The sequence below is a fragment of the Lepidochelys kempii genome, chromosome 1 (genome assembly GCF_965140285.1).
Source record: "Lepidochelys kempii isolate rLepKem1 chromosome 1, rLepKem1.hap1, whole genome shotgun sequence".
Taxonomy (NCBI): Eukaryota; Metazoa; Chordata; order Testudines; family Cheloniidae; genus Lepidochelys; species Lepidochelys kempii.
In genome coordinates, this window is record NC_136380.1 from 101,966,002 (window position 1) to 101,980,568 (window position 14,567).

The 14,567-nt window shown below is 40.0% G+C and overlaps 1 protein-coding gene across 11 annotated transcripts in view; it reads right to left on the minus strand.

Annotated features, from left to right (window-relative positions):
* Positions 1-14,567, minus strand: part of NALCN (sodium leak channel, non-selective) — a 345,527-nt gene that overhangs the window by 197,295 nt on the left and 133,665 nt on the right. The gene's annotated exons all lie outside the window — the stretch shown is intronic.

Here is a 14,567-nt window from a genome sequence, read left to right on the forward strand (position 1 = left end):
TCGTTAAGATTAGTCCCACGGAGGCAAGGTATGGGACTCTCTACTCGTCACAGTTACAGTTCCTTCCTTCTCCAGATCCAGCAGGGTGGTGTGTGTAAGTTCTGCCTGGGCAGAGGAAACTGGGTGGTGAGGGAGAGAGGGGTCTGAAAGGTGGAGTTTGAGCCATGGGAAATAGGAGTCAGGAGCAGAGGGAAGGGTTCTCAGCCTCAGATAAGAGAAATAGGGCTGGAGGTGGAAGGTTAAGAGTCTGGGGAAGGGATTAGAGTTGGACATCTGAGCTACCCCAGTTCTTAGTCTGGAAAGGGGAAGTTTTTGAGCTAAGATGGTGCTGAGGTTTGAGCCTAAGAGGTGCTAGTGGGAGGTGATTTCTGAATGCAAGAGGGTTGGGGTGGAGGGAAGGAGCTAAGGAGCTATAGTGCGGGTGATTTTGAGCCAGGAGGATAACAGGCCAGGTTGGTAAAGTTCACTGTGGCTGAATGGAGCGTGAGGGGCGCGAATGGGATGCATTAATGAGTGATGGTGTGAGTGTGGGTGAACGAGTGGGGTAGGAAAATGAACACATCTGGGTGAGTATACGAGGGAGCGTAGGGGAGATAGGAGGCAAAAAGCTAGATGGGGTGGGGGTGGAGAGAGAGACAAGAGGCCATGACTGGGGAAAAAAACAATCAAGCAGATGCAGAGAAAGGAGATCATATTTCTCTCCACTACACCCTTTACTGTAACATGCCCTGGTTTTTATCCTGAAAGGGGATAAACTTCCCTGTGAATCTTCCCCATTCCCACCAAAACCTTAGTGTCCCACTTTCTCATTTTGAAAATCTTGGCAACCTGTAGGAAATGGAGGCAAAGGAGAGAGTGGGGGGAGGCTCAGGTACCATTAGCTCTGCCACCTACATTGATTGAGCTCTAGCTGCCACAGTAACAAAAAATACCTTCTGCATCCAAGTTGCCTAATATAACTGCTTGTCTAATTCTTTGCTTTTTATACTCCCGACGCTGCAGAAAAGGAAACAACTAATACAAATCCTGAACACAATACAATTAGCAAATTGCCCAGTTACGGATTAAGCACCCCAGTGGCATTACTGACAAAAGAATATGTTGCAGAACCCAACGTGTGCAGGAGCTAGCTTTATTCAGTACCATTCGGATCTTGTGCACTTTGGTGCTCAAAAGACGAGGTGGAGATTAAATGAACAAACACTGACTCTGGGGAGCAATTAAGAGGAATTCTAAAGCACTGTAGTGTAAACATGAAATATCAGGTAAGCACCAGATTGTGTGTGTGTCAGCTCTGTGTCATATTTATCTTTCTAATCATAGAAGTTAGAAAAGGAAAATGTCTATTATCTCCTGCATTGCATCCTTGTCAATGCATGATTATTCCTTACAGTACATTTTCAAGTGTTTTGTACTATCCAGTTTGTAAAGGCTCACATGATGGTAAGTAAGGGAGCTGCAACCCTTCCCTACAGAGACTATTCCAAAGCCTAACACATCCCAACGGCAGCCTAAATGTTCCCTTTTTCAATTGTATCCCATTGCTCTTGATTACACCCCCTCTGTACTACCCATACTAGCTTCCATCCTTAGTATTTACACCCTTTATATAGTCAGAATTCGTACACAGGAATTTTGATTTCTCATCTTTATACACAGTACCAACAAGCCTTCTCTACAGGTTTGTGATAGGAAAGAATTTGGTAAAGTTTTCAGCAATAATCCGGGAATTAAGTGAAAGTTTTCAAAGACAGGAGAACTGGAAAGAATTTGGTAAAAGGTTTTCAGCAGGAATCTGGGAATTAAGTGAGAGTTTTTAAAAGACAGAAGAACTGTGAACATTGGCCAAAATTCCACCTTAACTGTCAGGAAGCCAAACTCCACTATCTTTAGTAAGGTTGAAGCACTTATAGTGAGGGTTGAATTTGGTCCATTATTTGTAAGCTTTGAGACAGTCAAGATTGTAACAGAAAGAATTAAAAGGAGTGAACAACAACAAAAAAAGGCTTAAAACCAAAGCTATGCAAAATATTCTCAAATCAGGCTTCGGGTTAGAAGCATATCTCAGCCTCTGCTTGAGAATGGTTGCAAACATGAGCTGAGTTTGTTTAACAGATCAGAAGCCAGTAAACATCCTCCCTTGCACCCATCTCCCCCTTCCCTCCTCTACATCGACAGCTCTCGTCTTCCCTCCAACTAGCTACACAATCCCTCTCTCCAGAGATCTGAGATAAAAGTGGGCAGGGAGGGAGCAGGCTGGTATGGTAGAGAGGGGACCTTGTAAGGGGACAGTGGAATGGCCCACTATGAGGGATTATGCTTAGAGGTTTGAAATGATTAAACTACAACCTCAAAGTGAGGCTGCAGTAGCTGGCTTGAGTCTAAATCCAGCCACAGTGCATAGTTTAGTGCAAGACCCTCTTCATAAACCAATCCCTTCAAGGTTCACGGAGCCTTAAGTGAGAGAGAATAAAAAAAAACTAATCTAAAGTCTGCTTCTGAAAGTACTTGAGTAACTACACTTCAGTGAGTAGTCCACTTGAAGTCAATGAAGTCACTGCATTAATAACCTGATTTTCCAAGGTACAGGGCAACTTCAGCTCTCATTGACCTCACTGAGATTGATGGGTGCTATGTACTTCTGAAAAATCAGATCACAGGTGTTTGCAAAAATCAGGGCATCAGGCCTTTTGGAGGTTAGACTGAAGCACAATGGAGGTACAGACTTTCTGACTCTCCTTCAATATGAGTTAAAGGCATTCGAGTTAGTGCCGGAGAAGACCAAGAAAGTAAAAGAAAAAAAATCTTTTTCCTCTCAGAAATATTTTTTCCTGTCAGATATATTTGCGGTGGAGAAATCCTCGTCTGAATACATCATATTCACTTAAGAGATCTTAAGGGTTCTCTGTAAAAAAGTTGTAAAGAGTGTGTGTCCTAACTGCTTTCACTTTAAACACCAACAGGATGCCAGAGGCATCAACAATATTCCAAAATACTTTAAAATCATTATTTAACTTTATGACTCATCTGAACCAATATTATTGGCTAGTGGCTAGTAAAGCTGTAACACTGGATCTATTTTTAGCACTACTGTAAAAAAAGATGCCTTTGTTGGTGTCAAGGTTCCTTCCCCACTCTGAACTCTAGGGTACAGATATGGGGACCTGCATGAAAAACCCCCTAAACTTATTTTTACCAGCTTAGGTTAAAACTTCCCCAAGGTACAAACTATTTTACCTTTTGTCCATGGACTTTATTGCTGCCACCACCAAGCACCTAACAAAAATAACAGGGAAAGAGCCCACTTGGAAACGTCTTTCCCGCCAAAATCCCCCCAAGCCCTACACCCCCTTTCCTGGGGAAGCCTTGATAAAAATCCTCACCAATTTGCATAGGTGAACACAGACCCAAACCCTTGGATCTTAAGAACAATGAAAAAGCAATCAGTTTCTGAAAAGAAGAATTTTAATAGAAGAAAAAGTAAAAAGAATCACCTCTGTAAAATCAGGATGGTAAATACCTTGCAGGGTAATTAGATTCAAAACATAGAGAATCCCTCTAGGTAAAACCTTAAGTTACAAAAAGACAAAAAAACAGGAATATACATTCCATTCAGCACAACTTATTTTATCAGCCATTTAAACAAAACAGAATCTAACGCATATCTAACTAGATTGCTTATTAACTCTTTACAGGAGTTCTGACCTGCATTCCTGCTCTGGTCCTGGCAAAAGCAACATACAGACAGAGAGAACCCTTTGCTTCCTACCCCTCCAGCTTTAAAAGTATCTTGTCTCCTCACTGGTCATTTTGGTCAGGTGCCAGCGAGGTTATCTTAGCTTCTTAACCCTTTACAGGTGAAAGGGTTTTTCCTCTGGCCAGGAGGGATTTAAAGGTGTTTACCCTTCGCTTTATATTTATGACAGTTGGGGAAACACTTTTTTAAAAATATGGGAAATGGGGGCAGAGGGAAACTAAAAAAAAGGGGAAATGCTAGTTTTATTCTAAAGCTTTGCAGTTCTTTGCCCAGACTTGTCATCAGAGCTACAGCACTAAGCAAGTCCTGCTGTTGCTGCTTCAAATACTTTGACTGCTGTAATTATGCTAAACACACACACACACAAAAAAAACCACCCGACAATTTAAATACCTGTTTTCAGCTTGATGGGATTTGAAACACTGGACATATTTAACCCCAGAAATTGAGTTTTCTAAAGGAAACTCAGCTGAACCTTAATTTTAGTAGCATTATTGAATACTTCAACATTGGTGTGCCCTCAAAATAGTCTGTAAATACAAATTACAGGACAAGTTCTAGCGAATGTCCATCAATGAACAGATTCTAAAACCAAAAAGGTTCACCCAGCCTATGCAAATAATAGTAAAAAAGCCAAATAAATCTGCAACAAACCCAATCTTTTGGATAGAATATAATAGCTTGACGTATTTAGAATGTACCTTTCCTCTGATGGATTTGATAGTATTAACTAAATTACTTGATTGTTATGCTGGCAGAATTGTGGGGAAAATGAGGGAAAATTCAGGGACCTAGTGGGACTGTAAACATCAGCCAAAGATCCAGAAAGTTTGATAGGCTAGGACTAACATTTATATATTTTAGCCACCACAAATAAACCCCAGAGAATGTCACACAAACCCCATCCTACCAAGTCACCTTCTAAATCTAAACATTGCAGTTTTGGGGTCAGTGGGGGCTGAGGAGATGGCAAAGGCTCAAACTTTCATTCCCATTCTTTAGTGGGGCCTGTCCTCATTCTGTCCATGCCCAATCCTATTAGAATCTTCAGGGGGACAGGTGAATAGGTTGATGTAGGAGGTTGCTGCAGTTGAGAGCAAGTATTCTTCCTTTTTTGCCTCTTACAGGCGAGGCGGTGAAGACCATTTTTTGATCACTCCCCTCAAAGAAACTCTTGATGAAATCAGGGAGGAAGAAATAACCACGTAGTGCCTCAGAAGCTCCCAAAGGAAGCAGGGCTGTGAAGCACAGGCATCAGAGCCTAGGAAATTTTGAATATATGACTAGGAGCATGTATTGGTGAATAATATGCCTCTCCTGGAAGGAGCATTGCTCCAGGCTTTCTATTCAGTTCTTTCCTTCTCCAGTTTGCAAGCCAAATTTCAAGTTGAATCACGACCTTCTATGTCCCAGTGAGAAGTGGATTCCTAGGGTACTCATCAATCTTTCTGATCCAGGTCAACAGGGAGTTTCCAGTCCACTCCTTGGGCCTTGGACCATCAAGGAAGGTGTGCCAAGTCCTGTCCTTGGCTTCTGTCAGCCAAGGAGGGAGGGATGTCTAATCTGAGCAGACCATAGACCTGTTGACTTCTTGAAGGTGAAATTCTTGTAAACACAATGTCAATGCCCCACTGAAATGACTTCTTCTTTAGGTGCACATGTGTTAATACTGCACTGGAGAAGCAGAATCATAAAAGTGATGGCAGAACAGTATAAAGTCATTGAGGCCATTTTCCTGCAAATGCAAGATGGTTACCCATTGGACATTTTCTGGAGCTGTGTTTTGTTCAGTCTGATTGTAAGAATCGCAGGTGATGAGTCTTCCACAAAATCCACTGGGATACTATTGCACAGCTAACAAATCTCACAGTCAGACAGATTTTCCTGATACTCAACAGAAATTCTTCCCCGCTCAGTTTCCCGTCACTCCTAGTTATATACATGTATGCTACAATAAAATAAATAAATAAATCTTCTCCATCCTTGGTGTTTTATACTCTTCAAATATTTGTAAACTGTTATCTCTCCCATCTCCTTAGTTTTTGATAAACCAAGGTATACATATTGTGGTGGTGCCTTTGTGCCACCAAAGTCAAGCTTGTGATCAGTTTTGCAATTAATGTTCTTTCACGCTCTTTGTTTTATATGAAAATCCATGTATATCTATTCCAAATTTTCAGCACATAATCTCTGGGCAAAGCTTCAGCTTTCCAAGGAGCTTCAAGAAAATCAGCTAATTAGTTTCTGACTTCTAAGCAACTAAAAATTTCTTTCCCTCCCCACAAAAATTCACATTTTGAGTATCATGATTGCTTTGGGCCCTTCTAGATTAAAAGCTACACACTTTAGAACTTGAAAACATTGTTCATTTTGAGAGTTTGGTTGGGTCTCTTGGGTTATGGAATTATTTTGTTAATGAATAAAAAGAAAAAAATCTTAGGATTTTATGTTATAACTATTGGTTCATATTTAGCTGAGGAAAACAAAGGTTTGCATCATGCTGAGCCAGCCTTCCAGTAGCCAATTCCCCAAGTATGAATTACAGTGTAGAGCAGAGCAGTGCAGAACAGCTAGTTTGGGAGAAATCTGGCTGTTGATGCTGGTGGGCAGTTTGGGTAAGGGCATGCTGCCAGGATGCCATCCCCACTGGGGCAGCGTTAAGGTAGAAATATGTTGTCTATATGCTGGTTGTTGTAGTGGTCACATGTGCATCTTTGGATGGAGGAGTAAAAGGTATATCATGTTAGATACCATGACTTTTCATTTCCTTGCTTTTGTGGGTTTGTGTTAGGTATGTCAGGTGTAGAGCAACTTTTCATTCATGCGGCATGAAGGGGGTTTGGGCACTAATTTCTTACAATCAGGGCCTCTCTATACTGAAGAGTGGACAAACACAAAGTAAGAGACATCCCCTGACACAAACAGCTCTTTTAGCCTCTTCCCTTATGGTAAGTTGATCCTTCGAGACCTCTGATTATTTTCATTGCTCAGTACTGAATTTCTTCTAATTTTCTCTAAGGGAAACATAAAGCGCTCTCTCCCACCCACAAAGCCATTGTAGAAAAAGAGGTCAGGATGCTCCCATATCAGGAAGCAAAGGAGAAAATTAACCAATTGACTGCCTCACTGTCACAGAAGGCCTATTCTACCTAATAGAGACTAACTTTTCATTTCTCTCTCTTTCCCCCACCCGATTCTAACAATTATGCCAGGCAACGGAATCCCCCCACCCCACCCAAAAAAACCCACCACATACACATACACCTCACCATTCTGCAGCATCGCTGCTATTACAGCCTTAGGGTGAGAATTACTTCTACTCTGGCTGCATTTCCCCTTCCCACAATCCCATCCAGGAAGAAAAAATGGCTGGTGTTTCCATTTTTCAAAATATTCATCAAATGCTTCCCATAATATCCAGCACTGCAACTGCAGATAGGGAGTTTGTGTGGAGCTGGCTTATGAGGTGCCAAAATCTTATCATCTACACTGGTTCCTCTGGTGAGAAAGCACTCAGTTTCCCCACAGACACAGTCCCCTTCCATCTCACTTTTTCTCCACTGCTCTCTATATTTACTTTTTTGAAATATGCGTACGAATATATTAATCATAATTAGTTTATATCTATCTATCTACATGCACACACACACCCTCAGTCTCTGAAGTAAAAACCCACATTTTTTTGAGTCCCACTTCTTGCCCTAGTAAATCAGCTACATACTACAGAAACAAAAATTGCATTAACTCATGTGAAATGATGCAACCTCTATCCATGCCTAGGAGTTTAGAATAAGATTAGAATACAGGAAAATGAAGCTTGTTTTAAACTAACACCCTTGAATTTTAGGATTTGTGAAACTATGCAAACTGCTTCTGATGAAACTAGTCAACCCATTCAAGTCAAACTTACAGTACAGTCAGCTGTAACAGTTTTTTTCTCTCACCCCCATGAGGGGGCTTTTAAAAATACTCATTAATGTTATTTGAAAGAAATAACATATATTTATAAACTTCGACTATACACTGTATTTACTCTCTGTCTGGTGTTATAGAGGGATCTCGTACACTCTTTGGGCACTGAATGAGATCATTTTAGAGAGTTAGACAGGGACAGTCAGAGGAGTCCTTAAAAATATATTGGAAGGTACTGAAACCCAATTAAGTAAGTTGGGCCTGATTCTCTTCTCAGGAGTAATTCTTTATAAAACTGTTTAAAGCCAGTGTAAGTGAGAATAGAATGTGGTATAATGGCGTAAAACTTCTAGAGGGACTCTTGAGTTACATAGGTGTAAATGAGATTAGCACTAGGGCCACTGTTCTAATTTAACAATAAGCATTTGCTCTAAAAAGGAAAGAGGGAAAAAAAAACATTTTATACTCCATACTATTACTGCTGTAATCAAATTCCCTAAATACTGTCTGGTCCTCTGTGTGTCACTTTGGACTGGAAATCATCTCTCTCTTGTTTACTATATCCCTCATGATGCAGCTAAAATAATCTCCTATTCCTGTGATTCTGCTCATGTTCTCTTTACCCTTTGCTGGTTTCCGGTCTTTCCTCATCAAGCATAAGCTCCTTGCCCTCATTTTCAAGGTACTACACAATTCTTTAATAAGTAAACATATACACAATATAACAATATTACACAGCACAAGATAACAACTCTTTTGGAAAAAGCTGTTATTAGAATGTTGATGTCTCCTTTGCTCTGATTGGTCAGAAGTGTTTCAGAGTTTTCTAATTCTTGTGATCCCATTTTTACTTTCAAGTGATAACCTATGATGGCCTATACTTTAATTTTGTGGTACCCATATCACATAGATTGAGACCAAAATGGTTAAAAGTTAATAGAATATTTTAAAAATAAATCAATTTGAAAAAAGTGTTTAAGATCGCAGTTCATTAACAGGACACAGATGTAAATAAATTTCATAAATATGTAAATTTCAAAATAAAACAGATAAAGATAATTTCCTTCTATGCAGACATGCTACAACACCAGTTCATGTCTCTGTTTTTACCTGAAAACTCTGATGACATTACTAATATATAATGCCATATGCTGCAAGGAATGAAGATCCTTGCACTGATATAGGTGTTAGTAAAGTGATTAGTGGTTAGAAGGAAGACACAGGCAGGTTAAAGCTTGTCAATTCATCTTTAAGCCACCAAGAACGTTCTACACATGTACCAGAGAAGGAAAGCATCTTTGGTGATAGAAAGACAAAAAGAAGGAAGGACTAATAAAAGTCAATCCCCTTATATTCCCATTCTTTAGGATTCTTAACAGACAATAAAAAATACAAGGTGTCTTTAACAGGGGGATTAAAAGATTAAACCATTTCCAGCAGAGTTTGAAAAAAAGATTTTTCTGGTGCCTCATGTTCAGCCTTTTGGTATCCATGAGACTGAGAACTTCCCAGTATGTTGGTAGGTGTAATTCATGGTAGGCAAGAAGTTATAATAAACCTACATCTATTAAAACAGTATCAACAACAACAGCAAAATAATTTGGGAAAGTGGGTTCCTCAGCATGCATTTATGACAAATGATTCATGTTGAAATGGAACTCATAACAATTATTTTTCTGGGACAAAAAAAAAATCAGTGTTTGTAATCAATGCCATTCATAGGAAACAATGAAAATAAGTAACTAGGGACCACAGGTTATCTTTTGGGACAATGAAAAGAAAAATGCAATAAAAAGTTATTATATAGAAGTGAAGCCTGACTATAGTTAATGTTGCAACAATGGTGTCATTTTAGAGGGTTATTTTAGGGTTATTTGCAAGTCAAAAGCAAAACCCCAAATGCTAGTAATTATGGGGGATTATGTCTCATTGGCAATTTCTATCCATTCTGAAAATCTTGAGAAAATTGACTAGGGAGTTTCTGAGATTAAAAGCTCCACCAAAAACACAGAATCCTTGGCCTACCTTTAGTGCTTTATTCTTACACACTTCTGTCCTTTCACTAAGTAACTCAGTGGGCCAAGAACTTTCTTTATCTTCCCTATGTTCCTCTATTTAGAGACAGTTATTTGGCTATTTATGTGATCTCTACCCCTAATACCTGACCGCCTCATGGTTATTAATAGATTGTATTCTCATGGGACCTACGTGACGTTGGGAAGAATTTCCCCATTTACAGATTACCTGATTTATCCAGAATCTACAGGAAATTTATGGCTGATTGAGGAATTGAACCCAGGTCTCCTGAGGCCCAGTCTAGCACCCCATCCCTTGGACCATTCCCTCCTCTCTGAGACAAAGTGCAATTTGTTGAGGAGATAAATCCTAAATTCTTGATTCTCTAGTCTGTAAACTATTTGCTGCTTGAATACAAAAACTGTCAGAATGTAAATATATCAGTGAATGAATAAATGGAATTTCATCAAAACACAGTCTTAACTGTTGAAAGAGTACCATATTCTTTGTGTTTACAGTAATAATATTTAAAGAGCCCAGAGAAGAATTAAGAAAACCTAACAAAATCTTTGTTAAGAAATTTAATTCAAATTGTAAAAAAAATCTTCACTAACCTTTCCCAAGAACTCTACCCCTATCCGTATACTGAGTGACAACACACTTAGCCAATAAATGTCAAGATAGAAATATTATATATTCAGAAGAATCCTCATTGGCTGAAAATATCCTAAGGGATGGACACTTACCTATCAGTCCCTGAAAGATTATTAATCCTTTCATGGGTGTTTTATATACACATCATTTTATATGTCTCTTAAGAAACATGGAAAAAACCCCTAACAAAACCAAATAAACAACAAACACATCTCTCATTAAGAACTCCAGACTCAGTGAATGCATTGAATATATTGGAAAAGTTGCGGCAACCTTTAGATGCGTGACCTATTTAAAATCTATTATATTTTTATTTAAGCAATGTTGCAATTGCATAAAGTACTGCATCATAAAGTAAATACATATGCATGAAATTATCAGGTTTCAGAGTAGCAGCCGTGTTAGTCTGTATCCGCAAAAAGAAAAGGAGGACTTGTGGCACCTTAGAGACTAACAAATTTATTTGAGCATAAGCTTTCGTGAGCTATGGCTCACTTCATCAGATGCATTCAGTGGAAAATACAGTGGGGAGATTTATATACACAGAGAACATGAAACAATGGGTGTTACCATACACACTGTAACCAGAGTGATCAGTTAAGGTGAGCTATTACCAGCAGGAGAGCAGGGGGGGAAAACCTTTTGTAGTGATAATCAAGGTGGGTCATTTCCAGAAGTTGACAAGAAAGTCTGAGGAACAGCGGGGGGAGGGGGTGTGGAGGGGGGCGCCTATGCTACCAGCACTCCCAGCTATCTTCGAGACACCACTGACTTCCTGAGGAAACTACAGTCCCTCGGTGATCTTCCTGAAAACACCATCCTAGCCACTATGGATGTAGAAGCCCTCTACACCAACATTCCACACAAAGATGGACTACAAGCCGTCAGGAACAGTATCCCCGATAACGTCATGGCAAACTTGGTGGCTGAACTTTGTGACTTTGTCCTCACCCATAACTATTTCACATTTGGGGACAATGTATACCTTCAAATCAGCGGCACTGCCATGGGTACCCGCATAGCCCCACAGTATGCCAACATTTTTATGGCTGACTTAGAACAACGCTTCCTCGGCTCTCATCCTCTAATGCCCCTACTCTACTTGCGCTACACTGATGACATCTTCATCATCTGGACCAATAGAAAAGAAGCTCTTGAGGAATTCCACCATGATTTCAACAATTTCCATCCCATCATCCACCTCAGCCTGGACCAGTCCACACAAGAGATCCACTTCCTGGACACTATGGTGCTAATAAGCGATGGTCACATAAATACCACCCTATACCGGAAACCTACTGACCGCTATGCCTACCTCCATGCCTCCAGCTTTCACCCTGACCACACCACATGATCCATTGTCTAGAGCCAAGCTCTATAATACAACCACATTTGCTCCAACCCCTCAGACAGAGACAAACACCTACAAGATCTCTATCAAGCATTCTTACAACTATAATACCCACCTGCTGAAGTGAAGAAACAGATTGACAGAGCCAGAAGAGTACCCAGAAGTCACCTACTACAGGACAGGCCCAACAAAGAAAATAACGGAACGCCACTAGCCATCACCTTCAGCCCCAACTAAAACCTCTCCAACTCATCATCAAGGATCTACAACCTATCCTGAAGGATGACCCATCACTCTCACAGATCTTGGGAGACAGGCCAGTCCTTGCTTACAGACAGCCCCCCAACCTGAAGCAAATACTCACCAGCAGCCACACACCACACAACAGAACCACTAATCCAGGAACCTATCCTTGCAACAAAGCCCGCTGCCAACTGTGTCCACATATCTATTCAGGAGACACCATCATAGGGCCTAATCACATTAGCCACACCATTAGAGGCTCGTTCACCTGCACATCTACCAATGTGATATATGCCATCATGTGCCAGCAATGCCCCTCTGCCATGTACACTGGTCAAACTGGACAGTCTCTACGTAAAAGAATAAATGGACACAAATCAAACGTCAAGAATTATAACATTCAAAAACAAGTTGGAGAACACTTCAATCTCTTTGGTCACTCAATTACAGACCTAAAAGTGGCAATTCTTCAACAAAAAACTTCAAAAACAGACTCCAACGAGAGACTGCTGAATTGGAGTTAATTTGCAAACTGGATACAATTAATTTAGGCTTGAATAAAGACTGGGAGTGGATGGGTCATTACACAAAGTAAAACTATTTCCCCATGTTTATTCCCCCACTGTTCCTCAGACGTTCTTGTCAACTGCTGGAAATGGCCCACCTTGATTATCACTACAAAAGGTTCCCCCCGCCCCGCTCTCCTGCTGGTAATAGCTCACCTTAACTGATCACTCTGGTTACAGTGTGTATGGTAACACCCATTGTTTCATGTTCTCTGTGTATATAAATCTCCCCACTGTATTTTCCACTGAATGCATCCGATGAAGTGAACTGTAGCTCACGAAAGCTTATGCTCAAATAAATTTGTTAGTCTCTAAGGTGCCACAAGTCCTCCTTTTCTTTTTATGAATTTATCAGACATTTAGAATGCATGTTTTTAAGGGCACGCATTGTGTTTTCCTCTGTGTTTGGAAGGCAACTTGACCCAATTTGGACAGTACTACACTATAAATGACAATTTTGTGCATTGTTTTTTTTTGCTTGTCCTTGACCTCCTGCAAGGTAATATATAATTGAGAATCAGCTGGATGTTGATAGGATGGAGTCGTATCAATCTGTCAAAAGAAAACTACTATCTGAATTGCAAAAGTAAAAAGGCCACAGTATCAGCTAAAGCATGAGGTTTCAACTTAATGGAACACAATGTACCATGTGCTTTTATGACTCTTGAAAAAAAACAATATGCCACACCACAGTAATTTAGACAAAGATGAAACAAGCAAGTCAGATGCTATCTTGAACTTCCATTCAATGGTGCTTTCACCATCAGTTTGGCAACATTTTCACCACCACTTGCGATTAGCACTTGAGAAATGATAGGTCTCCATGGCTAACTGATAGTTCTTCAAATGTAACTGTAAACGGGGAATTGTCATCGAGAGCATGTGTTTCCAATGGGGTCCTGCAGGGTTTGGTTCTTGGCCCTTAGCTATTTAACATTTGTATAAATGGCATGTAAGAAAACATGAAATCATCACTGACATAGTTTGCAGATGATGCAAAAATTGGGGGAGTGGTAAATAATGAAGAGGAAAGGTGTGATTCAGAGTGATTTGGTAAACTGGACTCAAACTACCAATATTCATTTTACGATGGCTAAATGTAAATGTATACATCTATGGACAAAGAACATAGGGCATACTTACATTATGGAGCATTCTATCCTGGGAAGCAGTCACTCTAAAACAGATTTGGGGGTTGTGGTAGATAATCAGCTAAACATGAGCTCTCAGTGTAATGCTTTGGCCAGAAGAGTTAATGGGATCACGGGATGCATAAGCAGGGGAATCTTGAGCAGGAGGAGAGAGGTTACTTTACCTCTGTATTTGGCATTGCTGTGATTGCTGCTGGAATACTGTGTCCAGTTCTGATGCCCATAATTAAAAAATTATGTTGATAAATTGGAAAGGGTTCAGAGAAGAGCCATGAGAATGATTAAAAGATTAGAAAACATGCCTTATAGTGAGACACTCCGAGAGCTCAATCTATTTAGCTTAACAAAAAGAATGTTAAGGGGTGACTTGATTACAGTCTATATAAGTATCTACACAGGGAACAAATATTTAACAAAGAGCTCTTCAATCTATCAGAGAAAGTTATAACAATCCAATGGCTGGAAGCTGAAGCTAGACAAATTCAGACCAGACAAAAGTTTAGAACTTTTAACACTGAGAGAAATTAACCACTGGAACAATTTACCAAGGGTCATGGTGGATTCTCCATTGGAATTATTTGGGGGAAGTTCTATGTCTTGAGTTATACAAGAGGTCAGTCTAGATTATTACAATGGTCCCTTCTGGAATGGTCCCTTCTGGATCTATGAATCTATAAGAACACAGTGCAGATGATGCTTCGGTAGGCTAGATACTGCCACACCTCAAGAATTTACATTCTTTTGTTGGAACAATTAAGAGATATGCCATGAGTAACAGACATATCACACAATAGTGTGACAAGCTTGTTCAACTTTAATAATGTGCAACTTTCCTGAACTCATGGTAAAAGGCATTTGCCAGGAGACATGCATCAGTTCACGTCCTGCCAACTTGTACATATACTGTAGCTCACATG